The sequence below is a fragment of the Choloepus didactylus genome, chromosome X, assembly GCF_015220235.1.
Source record: "Choloepus didactylus isolate mChoDid1 chromosome X, mChoDid1.pri, whole genome shotgun sequence".
Taxonomy (NCBI): Eukaryota; Metazoa; Chordata; class Mammalia; order Pilosa; family Megalonychidae; genus Choloepus; species Choloepus didactylus.
The window spans coordinates 19,066,598-19,078,199 of record NC_051334.1 but is presented as its reverse complement, the minus strand read 5'-3'; the positions used below and the strand labels follow the sequence as shown (position 1 = coordinate 19,078,199).

Here is an 11,602-nt window from a genome sequence, read left to right as displayed (position 1 = left end):
CAATGTCATACCTTAGAAGTATATCATACAAACACTTATTTATACTTGTAGTGCTAATCTGTGGGCTACATGCCTTTAAACAACCACTTTTGATCACATTCTCCTTCAGTGTGGTGCTGATACTTATAATCCCATTAATGAAAAATCATCACCCCTGTCCATTCTCATACCTTTAAGGTCACCCTCATTATCATGTCTGTACATATTAGGTTATCATTCCCCCTTCGCTAGCTTCTGTCTATCTCTAGGTCCCCTATATTCTACATTATAAGACACTTATTTTACATTGTTCAGGGAGTTCACATTAGTGGTAACATACAATATCTCTCCTTTTGTGTCTGGTTTCTTTCACTCAGCATTATGTCTTCAAGTTTCATCCATGTTGTCATATGTTTCACAACCTCATTCTTTCCTACTGCTGCATAGTATTCCATCATATGGATATACCACATTTTGTTTATCCACTCATCTGTTGAAAGACACTTAGATTGTTTCCATCTCATAGCAATTGTGAACAACGTCACTATGAACATCAGTGTGCAAATGTCTGTTCGTGTCACTGCTTTCAGATCTTCCAGATATATACGAAGAAGTGAAATTGCCAGATCGTAGGGTAACTTGATATCTCATTTTCTGAGGAACCACCAAACTGTCTTCCACTGCAGCTGTACCATTTATACATTCCCACCAGCAGTGAATAAGACTTCCAATTTCTCCACATCCTATCCAGCACTTGTAGTTGTTTGTTTGTTTAATGGCAGCCATTCTTATTGATGGGAAATGATATCTCATTGTGGTTTTGATTTGCATTTCCCTAAAAACTAGTGAAGATGAACACTTTTTCATGTGTTTTTTAGCCATTTGTATTTGCTCTTCTGAAAATGTCTTTTCATATCTTTTGCCCATTTTATAAATGGGCTGTTTGTGTGATTGTCATTGAGTTGTAGGATTTCTTTATATATGCAGGATATCAGTCTCTTATCATATATATGGTTTCCAAATATTTTCTCCCATTGAATTGGCTGCCTATTCATCTTTTTGACAAAGTCCTTTGAGGTACAGAAGCTTTTGATTTTGAGGAGTTCCCATTTATCTATTTTTTCTTCCATTGCTTGTGCTTTGGGTGTAAGGCCTAAGAAGCTAACTCCTAATACTGACCTAATATTGAGGTCTTTGATCCACCTTGAGTTATTTTTTTGTATAGGGTGTGAGGTAGGGATCCTCTTTCACTCTTTTGGATGTCCCAGTTCAGTGGATTTTGGGGGCCTTATCAAAAATTAGTCAACCGTAGATCTGGGGGTCTATTTCCAAACTCTTGATTCAATTACATTGATCAATATGTCTATCTTTGTGCCAGTACCATGCTGTTTTGACTACTGTGACTTTATAGTAGGCTTTAAAGTCAGAAAGTATAAGTCCTCCCACTTCATTCTTTTTTAGAATGTTTTTAACAATTCAAGACCACTTTCCCTTCCAAATAAAATTAATAGCTAGCTTTTCCAAGTCTGTAACTAGGTTGTTGGAATTTTGATTGGAATTGTATTGAATCTGTAGATGAGTTTGGGTAGAATTGAGATCTTATTGATGTTTAGCCTTCCTATCCATGAACATGGAATATCTTTCCACCTTTTTAGATCCTTTTGGATTTATTTTAGTAAAGTTATGTAATTTTCTGTGTAGAGGTCTTTTATGTCCTTGGTTAAGTTTATTCCTAGGTACTTGATTTTTTTAATTGCTATTGAGAATGGAATCTTTTTCTTGAGTGTCTTCAGTTAGGTCATTTCTAATGTATAGGAACATTACTGAATTCTGCACATTAATCTTGTATCCTGCCACTTTGCTGAATTTGTTTATTAGTTCAAGTAGCTGTGTTGTTGATTTCTCAGGATTTTCCAAATATGTGATCATATCATCTGCAAATAATGACAGTTGTACCTCTTCCTTTCCAATTTGGAAGCCTTTTATTTCTTTGTCTTGCTGGATTGCTGTGGCTAGAACTTCTAGCACAATGTTGAATAATAGTGGTGACAACGGGCATCCTTGTCTTGTTCCCGATCTTAGGGGGAAGTATTTCAGTCTCTCACAGTTAAAGACTATGCTGGCTGTGGGTTTTATTTATATGCCCTTTATTATATTGAGGATATTTCCTTCAAATTCTACCTTTTGAAGTGATTTTATCAAGAAAGGATGCTGAATTTTGTCGAATGCTTTTTCAGCACCTATTGAGATGATCATTTGATTTTTCCCTTTTGATTTGTTAATGTGTTGTATTACATTGATTAATTTTCTTATGTCGAACCACCCTTGCATGCCTGGGATGAACCCCAGTTGTTTGTGGTGTATTATTCTTTTAATGTGTGTTGGATTAGATTTGCAAGTATTTTGTTGAGAATTTTTGCATCTATATTCATTAGGGAGATTGCCCTGCAGCTTTCCTCTCTTGTAGTATCTTTCTCTGATTTTGGTATTAAAGTGATGTTAGCTTCATAAAATGCATTAGGTAGTGTTCCCTTTTCTTTGATTTTTTGAAAGAATTTGAGCGTGAATGGTGTCAATTGTTTTTTTAAAGTTTGGTAAAATTTCCCTGTGAGGCCATCAGGGCCTGGACTTTTATTTGCAGCAAGCTTTTTGATGACTGTTTGGATCTCTTCACTTGTGATTGGTTTGTTGAGGTCTTCTATTTCTTCTCAGGTCAGTCTAGGCTCTTCATGTATTTCCAGAAAATTATCCATTTCCTCTGAATTGTCTGGTTTGTTGGCATATAGTTGTTCATAGTATCATCTTATGATTTTTTAAATTTCTTCAGGAGCCACAGTAGTGTCCCCCTTCCCATTTCTGATTTAGTTTATTTGGGTCTTCTCTCTTTTTGACTTTGTCAGTGTAGCTAAGAGTTTGTCAATTTTGTAGATCTTCTCAAGGAACCAACTTTTGGTTGTATTTATTCTCTTTATTGTTTTTTGTTCTCCATGTCATTTATTTCTGCTTTAATCCTTGTTATTTCTTTTCTTCTACTTGCTCTAGGGTTAGTTTGCTGATCATTCTCAACCTTCTTCAGTTGTTCCATTAGGTCTTTGATTTTAGCTCTTTCTTACTTTTTGATGTATGCATTTAGAGCTATAAATTTCCCTCTCAGCTCTGCCCTTGCTGCATCCCATAGGTTTTGATTTGTTTTGTTCTCATTTTCATTCATCTCTAGATATTTGCCAATTTCTCCTGCAATTTCTTCTTTGACCCACTGATTGTTTAGGAGTGTGTTGTTTAACCTCCACGTATTTGTGAATGTGCTGGTTCTTTGGTGGTTATTGACTCCTAGTTGCATTTCATATGGTCAGAGAATGTGCTTTGAATAATTTCAATCTTTTTAAATTTATTGAGGCTTCTTTTGTGCCCCAGCTTATGATCTATCCTGGAGAACATTCTGTGAGAGTTAGAGAAGAATGTATATCCTGGTAATTTGGAATGTAACACTCTATATATGTCTATTAAGTCTAATTCATTTATCACATTATTTAGGTTCTCAATTTCCTTATTGGTCCTCTGTCAGGTTGTTATATCTATAGAAGACAGTGGTGTATTGAAGTCTCCCACTATTATTGTAGAAATGTCTGTTGCTTCCTTCAGTTTTGCCAATGTTTGTCTCATGTACTTTGGAGCACCTTGATTGGGTGCATAAACATTTATGATTGTTATTTCTTCTTGGTGAATTGTCAGTTTTATTGATTATATAGTGTTCTTCTTTGTCTCTTATGACATCTTGCATTTAAAGTCTATTTTGTCTGATATTAGTATAGCCACCCCTGCTTTCTTTTGGCTGTATCTTGCATGGAATATTTTTTTTCCATCCTTTCACTTTCAATCTCTTTGTGTCACTGGGTCTAAGATGAATCTCTTGTAAACAGCATAGTGATGGTTCATACTTTTTAATCCTTTCGGCCGATCTGTATCTTTGTATTGGGGAGTTTAATCCATTCCCATTCAGTGTTATTACTTTGAAGGCAGTTCTTTAATCAACCATCTTATCCTCTGGTTTTTATTTGTCAGATCTGTCCCCCTCCCTTTTTTTTCCTTTACGTTACCCTTTGTTCTATTTGTTAATGCTGCCAGAATGCAGAACACCAGAGATGGATTGACTTTTATAAAAGGGGGTTTATTTGTTTACACAGTTACAGTCTTAAGGCCATAAAGTGTCCAAGGTAATGCATCAACAATTGGGTACCTTCACTGGAGGATGGCCAATGGCATCCGGAAAACCTGTTAGCTGGGAAGGCATGTGGCCAGTGTCTGCTCCAAGTTCTGGTTTCAAATGACTTTCTCCCAGGATGTTCCTCTCTAGGCTTCAGCTCCTCAAAAATGTCACTCTTAATTGCTCTTGGGTGTTTGTCCTCTCTTAGCCTCTCTGGAGCAAAAGTCTGCTTTCCAAGGCCATCTCCAAAATGTCTCTGTAAGCTGAAGGTCCTCTCTCAGTTCTAGAGCATTCTTCAAAGTGTCCCTCTTGGCTGTAGCAGCTTGCTCCTTCTGTCTGATCTTATATAGTGCTCCAGTAATTTAATTCAGACCCACCCTGGATGGGCGGGCCAACACCTCCATGGAAATTATCCAGAGTCATCACCCACAGTTGGGTGGGGCACATCTCCATGGAAACACTCAAAGAATTACAATCTAATTAACACTGATAGGTCTGCCCACACAAGATTACATCAAAGATAATGGTGTTTGGGGGGGCACAACACATCCAAACTGGCACACCCTTATTAATATTCTTCAGTTCTGTGCCCTTCTCCAGACCTCTCTCTCCTTTCTTTTTTTCTCAGCCAGTAAAACCCTCTTTAATATTTCATGTATGGCAGGTCTCTTGTTAACAAATTCTCTCAGCATTTGTTTGTCTGTGAAAATTTTAAACTCTCCCTCAATTTGGAAGGAGAGCTTTGCTGTATAAAGGATTCTTGGCTGGCAATTTTTCTCTTTCAGAATCTTAAATATGTTATACCACTGCCTTCAGGCCTCCATGGTGCCTGCTGAGTAGTCAGTACTTAGTCTTATGTTGTTTCCCTTGCATGTGGTGAGTCACTTCTCTCTTGCTGCTTTCAGGAGTTTGTTCTTCTCTTCAGCATTTGACAATCTGATTAGTATATATTTCAGAGTGGGTTTATTTGGTTTTATTCTATTTGGAGTTCATTGGGCATCTTTGATTTTCATATTTATGTCATTTAGAAGGGTTGGGAAGTTTTCCCTGACTTTGACTTTAAATACTCTTCCTAGCCCTTTATTCTTCTCTTTACCTTCTAATACACCAATGATTCTTATATTTGTGTGCTTCATGTTGTCCATCATTTCCCTGAGATCCATTTCAAATATTTCAATCTTTTTTACCACTTGTTCTTTTGTGCATTCGCATTCAATTGCTTCATCCTCTAGTTCACTTATTCTTTCTTCTGCCTCTTCAAACCTGCTGTTGTGTGTCTCTAATATACTTTTATTTCCATAAGAGCTGCTATTTTTATTCACTCTTTCAAATTCTTCTTTATGCTCTTCTAGAGTCTTCTTGATGTCCTTTATGTCTTTAGCCAAATCATGGAAGTTATTTTGGAGATTTGTTTGTACTTCTTTGATTAACTCCTCCAAGTTCTGTGCCTCCTCTGGCTTTTCAATTTGGTCATTTAGATTGTCTATATCTTCTTGTTTCTTCATGTGCTTTATGATTTTCTGTTATTGGCCTCGAAGCATTTGCCTTTCTTGATAAGTTTATTTTGGGATATGCAGGATTATTTGAACATTTGTTTATAATTTGGCAGAGCTATAGCTTGGTGGAGTGCACTTTCCCTGTCCTACAGGCAGATGGTGCTCTTGAGCCACCTGTTACTCTCATGCCAGCTCTCCCCAACTTCACCTGTGCACTAGGCAGGGTCCAACTTGGACGGAAATCCAATCAGCACACCAGTTCTCCATGTGTACTTGGGACTGCCAGCCCTGGGGTGGGGGGCAGCCCTTCACAGTTCAGCAGGGAGCCTGCTCCAGGGCACAGTGGGTCCAGCAGTTCCTGGGGTTGCAAATGGACCACTCTCAGGCAGTGGGGCTGCACCTCTCACCCTCCAGCTCAAATGCCCCTCAGTCCCTGTCAGCAATGCACCCAGAAGCCTCTGAGGTTGGGGAGGGGCTACTGGTGCTTTAGTGCAGTACCCTTGCCTCTCAGCTCTGCACACCATGGGCTTCCATAGAGGAAGAGTGAGTGCAGTCACCACAATACTGCTGAATCCCAATTACCTCATGGGAGCCCTCAGCTGTGGGGCTGTGAAGGGTTATCTCCCCAGCCAACTGCTGAAATGGGTGCATGGGGTGTGGAAAGCTGCTCCCTCCTGTGCTTGGCAGCTGACTCCAGCTGCCAGTCTCTAGTGGTGGTCCTGGCTGAACAAACTAACCCTGTCTTTTCAAGTGCAGTTTCTCTGCCTCTCCATCTGCATCCTGACTGTGTGGTTTAGAGGTCCCTGTTCAGTTGGTGGCACCCTGGAAGTGCTGATCTGGACTGCTTTCTGCCCTTTATCTAGTCTTTTTCATGGAGGAGAAATTTGCTCTGCCTCTCCTAATTTGCCATCTTCCTGGAAGATGGGCATATTAATCTTAGGGCACAAATGTGTATTTTGTCAGGATGAGAATTTATTAGAGCTGTAAGCAGGAGAAGAAATGCTTATTGTTGTGCACCACCAAATTTTGGGGTGGTTTGTTACATCAGATTATTGTATCAATAGCTGACTGATACACTAGTTAGCTGATAGTCTAGAGCAGGGGTTGGGAAACTATAGCCTGTGGGCCAATTATGACCCATGATTTATTTTTTATGGTCCAAGAGCTAAGAATGGTTTTTACACTTTTTTAAAAACACTTTTAAAAGATTAAAACAACAACAACAGCAACAACAAAACAAAACAAAACAAAACAAAACAAAAACACAAGGAAAAGCAGAGAATATGCAACTGAGAGCCTATGTGGTCTGCAAAGCCTAAAATACTATTTGGCCATTTACAGGAAAAGTTTGCTATTCTCTTGTCTGGACAAAAGGTACATAAGGGAAAAGAGAAATTCTCACCATGGCCATGACAAAGAAAGGGACATTTTTATGGCTACTAGATCTCTGCCTGGATGGCTGTCCCCAACTGGACATTTGGCTATATTTTGCTAAATAAGTAGATCATTGCAGCACTTCCTGGGGAAGCTGTATACGTATGTGTGTTTAAGGAAAGGAGATTTAGGGGTGAATAACCTACAGGCTTCTGTTTCTATAGTCCATTGACATAAGCAGCTGCTGCCTGTGAGCAGTTTTCTAAGAAGCAGCCCTGATATGGATGACCAGAGAAGGGACTTGCAAAAACCTTATAAAGTGGAAGTAATTTCTGCAGGTCCAATAGCAATTCACAGCCCCTCTGTTTCACTACATTTAGTTGAGAACAATTGCTAATCCCTTCCTAGTTCTTTTCCTGTTGCAGAACTATTTATACATTTGCGTGTTCCTTGATCTACATTGGTAGTACTGGCTCTCATTGGATAGTGTATTCTTGGAACACATGATGAAAAACAGTGTCCTATAGCAGACTGAGTATGTACTTGTTTGTGTAGCTCCTACCATTTGTTCATCAACTTTGGCAGATGCTGTTGAATGAGTAGGTAAAGACAGTGAGAAAGTGAAACAGAAATATTTAATGAGCAGCCTCACATTAGCAAAACTGCACAACAGCGGGCAATGAAAAGTAATGATTGCCTATATCCAGAGATCCATATTAGGGGGCAAAACTGTTCTCTATTTACCACCACTCTGCTGGTGAGAAAGATCCTGTAAGGACAGAGGCCATTAATCTGCCTTACTTATAAAATTTAAACCAACATTTGGACTCTAAGTTACCTTTGATACTTCCTCTTAGCAAAATATTACACATGGGGAGGCAAGCAAGTGTTGAAACATTAGTTTTCTTTATTTAAAAATCTAAATTACCTTGCTTATGTTTTATAATATATTATTTTGCTTGTATGGAACTTGAAAAGATCCTGGAAACTGAATTTCTAATTGTGCAAGAGATTCAACATTGGTTGTACATATATGTGTTATACCTAAGAAATCAATATCCCTTTAGAACAGCCAAAGGGCAGAGTCTGTCTGGGTCATAAGTATAATTGTCTGCTTCTCTCTGCCTAGGAGGACTCTCAGGTTATTTTATACCTCATTCTAGCCTCTGTCCTCTGTTGATACTTTAATGTTGCCAATACAGCATTTGAGTCTTAGATTTGTTCTGAAGTTTTCATTTTTTTTAAAATCTGGGGCCATACATTTGGTATTTAAAATTACATTGTACTTTTATTTTGTAAGAACAGAAGAAAACTGCAAAATCATTATTGACCTGAAAACAACCCATTTCTAAAAACAGAGACTGTGTAGGTATTATCACCTTAGGGCAGAAGCATGTCTTTTGTCAGGTTGAGGCTGATGGCATTTATGAAAAGCTTTGAATACTGTTCTAGGCTTGTCTCTGCAGGTCTTGTCACTTTGGTTAAGTGAGTGCACCTGTATTTTCCCATGAGATCTAACTCAGGCTTTGTGAGGGATACCAGGAAAGGCCCCTTCACCCAAAATAAATCATAAATTGAGTGTTTGAAGTGGAGGTGGTATTTGGGTGAAAGGAGGAGGCCCTTTTGGAGGCATGGAGATACCCCAAAGATTGACATCTTCAGTCTCTCAGTTTTGACTGGAGTTAGTTCCAGGGATTGTAGGGAGTGGGTATAAAAACTTTCCCTCAAACTTACCCTTCAGAGAACAAAGTATTGCTTATGAGATGGTTCGAGTTCTCTGAAGAAAAATCACCTTAGGCCAAGGGGAAAATTCTCAATTGTTCATGTTTGCTAATGCTGCCATTTTACAAAACACCAGAAATGGATTGGCTTTTATAAAGGGGGTTTATTTGGTTACAAAGTTACAGTCTTAAGTCCATAAAGTGTCAAAGGTAAGGCATCAACAATAGGTACCTTCACTGGAGAATGACCGATGGCGTCTGAAAACCTCTGTTAGCTGGGAAGGCACATGGCTGGCATCTGCTTGCTCCCAGGTTGCATTTCAAAATGGCATTCTCCAAAATGTCAGTGTCAGCTTCCAATGGCAATCTTCAAAATGTGTCTCTCAGCTGCAGCTCTTCTTCAAAATGTCACTCTCAGTTGCTCTGAGGTCCTTCTGTCTGTGAACTCCTTTATACAACTCCAGTGATCCAATTAACACCCACCCTGAATGGGTGGGGTAACACCTCCATGGAAATTATCCAATCAGATGTTTCACTCACAGTTGTTTGTGTCACATCTCCATGGAAACACTCAATCAAAGGATTCCAATCTAATCAACACTAATACATCTGCCCCCACAAGACTGCATCAAAGAACATGGCATTTTGGGTGACATAATACATCCAAACTGGCACATTAATACTTAAACTTTGACATCAGGTTGGAGAGTTTCTTGTCTTGGGAAGACAGGGTGCAGCCTTTCCCAAATGCAAGGAAGTGGGCTTGGTGAACTTCAAATGGCCATTCTGCTTTTGTAACTTCTGGGTGAATGCTGGTGAAGACATTATGTTTGGGGTTGGGGCTGGTTTGCATATCGTATGTCCCCCTAATTCTTAACAGACTTGTGGGAAAAGGATGAAGGAAAAGCTAGCTTTGCTCTAATGAACAGGATCTTAACTATTAAAATCAATAGTAAGCTGCATAGGGGAGACATAATTGGAGTTCGGGGGAATCCTGGGAAAACCAAGAAGGGTGAGCTGAGCATCATTCCCTATGAGATCACGTGACTGTCTCCCTGCTTGCGTATGTTACCTCATCTTCACTTTGGCCTCAAAGACAAGGAAACACGATATCGTCAGAGATACCTGGACTTGATCCTGAATGACTTTGTGAGGCAGAAATTTATCATCTGTTCTAAGATCATCACATATATAAGAAGTTTCTTGGATGAGTTGGAATTCTTAGAGATTGAAACTCCCATGATGAACATTATCCCAGGGGGATCTGTGGCCAAGCCTTTCATCACCTACCACAATGAGCTGGACATGAAATATGAGAATTGCTCCAGAACTCTACCATAAGATGCTGGTTGTTGGCGGCATTGACCAGGTATATGAGATTAGATGCTAGTTCCGGAGTGAAGGAATTGATTTGACTCACAATCCTGAGTTCACTACATATGAGTTCTACATGGCCTACACAGACTATCACGATCTCATGGAAATCACAGAGAAGATGATTTCATGAATGGTGAAGCACATTACAGGCAGTTACAAGGTCACCTACCATCCAGATGGCCCAGAGGGCGAAGCCTACGAGATTGACTTCACCACACCATTCTGGAGAATCAGCATGGTAGAAGAACTTGCGAAAGCCCTGGGGGTGAAACTGCCAGAAACTAATCTCTTTGAAACTGAGGAAACTCGCAAAATTCTTTATGATAGCTGTGTGGCAAAGGCTGTTGAATGCACTCCACCTCGGACTACAGCCAGGCTCCTTTATAAGCTTGTTGAGGAGTTCCTGGAAGTGACTTGCATTGATCCTACATTCATCTGTGATCACCCGCAGATAATGAGCCCTTTGGCCAAGTGGTATCGCTCTCAAGAGGATCTAACAGAGTGCTTTGAGCTGTTTGTCATGAAGAAGGAAATCTGCAATGCCTACACTGAGCTGAATGACCCCATGCGGCAGCGGCAACTTTTTGAAGAACAAGCTAAGGCCAAGGCTGCTGGTGATGATGAGTCCATGTACATAGATGAAAACTTCTGTACCACCCTGGAATACGGGCTGCCCCCAATGGCTGGCTGGGCCATGGGCATTGACCATGTTACTATGTTCCTCACAGCCTCCAATAACAGCAAGGAAGTAATTCTGTTTCCTGCCGTGAAACCTGAAGACAAGAAGGAGAATGTAGCAACCACTGATACATTGGAAAGCACAACAGTTGGCACATCAGTCTAGAAAATAATAATTGCAAGTTAAGTAACTCTGGCATCTTTGTATTTCTGCAAAAGGTCAAGATCTGCAAGGGAATTCACATGTGCTGCAATCCATTTGATAATTACAGTTCAGTTCAGCCACCAGAAGAGAGAAGAAGAAGAATTGAGAATTTCTTTTTACTCCTTGTCACCAAATAAACCATTTGTCTCCAAAAAAAAAGAACCTTGGCCTAAACCTCACACCTTACACAAAAATTAATTCAAAATATATCATGGACTTAAATGTAAAACTATATATTTTTAAATTCAGTTTTATTGAGATATATTCACATACCATACAATCATCCATAGTGTAAAATCAACTGTTCACAGTACCATCATATAGTTGTGCATTTATCACTACAATCAATTTTGGAATATTTTCTTTACTCCAAAAATAAAAAATAAGAATAAAATAAAAGTATAAAATAACACCCAAAGCATTCCATGACCCCCATCCCACCCTATTTTTTGTTTAGTTTTTGTCCCCAGTTTTCTACTCATCTGTCCACACACTGGATAAAGGGAGTGTGAGCCACAAGGTTTTCACAATCACACAGTCACACCATGTAAGCTACTTAGTTATGCAA

General features: G+C 39.3%; 1 pseudogene; it reads left to right on the top strand.

Annotated features, from left to right (window-relative positions):
• The first annotated feature begins 9,695 nt into the window (after positions 1–9,695).
• LOC119523355 lies at positions 9,696–11,051 on the top strand (annotated as a pseudogene).
• Positions 11,052–11,602: the final 551 nt, after the last annotated feature.